The sequence below is a fragment of the Podarcis raffonei genome, chromosome 9 (genome assembly GCF_027172205.1).
Source record: "Podarcis raffonei isolate rPodRaf1 chromosome 9, rPodRaf1.pri, whole genome shotgun sequence".
Taxonomy (NCBI): Eukaryota; Metazoa; Chordata; class Lepidosauria; order Squamata; family Lacertidae; genus Podarcis; species Podarcis raffonei.
Window position 1 is genome coordinate 32,812,162 of NC_070610.1, and position 2,282 is coordinate 32,814,443.

The window sequence follows — 2,282 nt, forward strand, 5'->3', positions numbered from 1 at the left end:
CTATTAGATCAGAGAGCTCAGAGGCAGAAAAGCTCAGATTAGCTGATACAGGGGTGACCTAAAATAGGGGAGTGGGACTTTACATGGAGCAACACCATTATTTAGGGACGACTGCATTCCTTCATCTCTCTCTGTGAATATTAATACATTACGTGGTAAGAACTTATATTGTTTCTCTGCTTCTTGGCTGCTACCGTGGGAGGGATTGGATTCCCCAAAGCCTGACACCTCCACAGCTGAGCAGGGAATTGAACTTTGGTATCCTTGGTCCTAGTCCAATAATCTAACCACTACACCACACAAGCTCTTAAAAGCTAGTGTGCCACATAAATTATCAGTGCAATATTACTTATCAGTAACAAAACAGAACCTGACATTCTGCACCATGTAGTGTAATGCAGGTAAACTTTGTGGTCAGCTTCAGGACACGAAGCTCTTGGAAAATGTTGCTTCTGTTCTAAATTGATAAGGAATACCTTATCAGAGGGATACTCTGTTTTCTCTTCAGATCATATAAATCTGTCACCTTTTACTACAGATTTCCATGGAAAGGAACATTTATTTTTGTATTTCTGTACACCACCCTGTTATTTTACAAGAGAGTGGTTTATAATTATTATATTTAATAAATAAAATGAATGCATGCCCACAGCTTGTTTTCTGAGACTGAGGATGCAATTGTGTACCTTTTTATCTAGGAGTAAGCTCCATTGAAGTCCAAGGAAGTTACTTGTGAGTAGATAGATATAGGCTTACACTGCTCATCTGGTGTAGCCAAGGCATTTTCAAGCCTTTCTTTGTAGACTGACTGGCTTTCTTTAATAAAACTAAACTTTTTCGGAATGCTGAATTTCATGTGCCACATCAAATTGTATCCTTGGTGCAGTGCGATCATGAAATAAACACAGCTCTGTAAATACTATGAGACACTGCATCCGAGAATCTAGTCTTGCTTTTGTTTCCATCCTTGCTGGAGAGTTATGCAAGCAAGAAATATTGCAATCAAGGAACAGCAATATCTCTCATGAGAGAATTTTTCATCGATTAAAGCAGACAAGTGGGGGAGGTAAAAATCCACTCAACTGGATTGCAATGCTCAGCCCGAGAAAGCAACTTTGCTCCATGTGCTGGGCCGAAAATGACTATGAGGTAATCCCATCATAAATAATTGCTTTAAGCACCTCTGTATTATGGAAGTTGAAATTTGGAGCACAAAGGGATCTGCGATTGTAAAAGCATGTTGAGGGCTAGCTCTTATGATAATTGAGGCTTTTTCATAGGACACTTACTTCCTCGACTGCTGTACTTTTGAAGCATTGTCCAGCTGATACCTGAAGATCAAAGGAGCCTCCAGTTCTGTTTTTAAATGGTTATTCCTGTAGGAATTAAAGGAACTAAGGGAACAAATTACGCTGACTTCTATGCAGCGCAACAGGGGAGAGGAGGTATTCGTTTTGGAAGTGCTTCTTACAAATAGCCCAAAGGCAATTTTAAGTGCATTTTGGTCTTAAAATAGAATTTCAAACTGACCTGTTGGGGGGAAAATGAATGCTGACTTTAATGAGCACCATTAAAGATTTGCCATTGTTACTGTCAGGATTTATCTTTCTCTTCTTGGAGTCCACATTTGAAGCTTGGGGTGTAAAGAAAACAAACAGCTCCACACTGCACTCAAGTTCTTTGATCACAGAATCAAACACAAAGTGGCTTAATAATGCTGGTTCCTCAATGTGATCTCTAGCTGACTTCAGAGAGGATAGCTCTTTCTCTCTGTGTGCATGTTTTATGGAAACAAGAAACAAACAAATGAAAGCATAAATTCTAAAAATTTGTATTTTTTTTTTCTTAATTTGTGCTAGAAAAGCACTTTATCGTCAACTGTTCTCATCCTAAAATCCACACAGGGAGTTCCTATCAAACTAGCATAAAAAGTTTTTGCTACTTGTAATGTCATTATCTAACACTGGCAATCTCAGATTTGTGAATGCCCACATTCAATGGAGAATGACCTACAGTATATCCTTGAATGCACCATTCACAAAGCATATTTGAATGTGATAAAAGTCTTGAATGGGCACCTGGCAACTCTATGTACTGTACATAGTTGAATTTCACACAAGAGTCCTCACTATCTGGATAACTCATTTAGGCGGCTATCAATAATCAGTGGTGTATCTTGAGTTTGGGGGCACTCACAAAATCAGTCTGGAAAACTCAGCAGGTTGGCATTTACTTTAAAGAGACATAAATGCTAATAAAATAAATTGTAATGTACCATGATA

At 38.4% G+C, this 2,282-nt stretch overlaps 1 non-coding gene across 1 annotated transcript; it reads left to right on the forward strand.

The window, feature by feature from the left end:
- The first annotated feature begins 488 nt into the window (after positions 1–488).
- On the forward strand, positions 489–601 carry LOC128421556 (U5 spliceosomal RNA). Its single transcript, XR_008332341.1, has one exon. It is a non-coding gene; the product is annotated as a U5 spliceosomal RNA (small nuclear RNA).
- Positions 602–2,282: the final 1,681 nt, after the last annotated feature.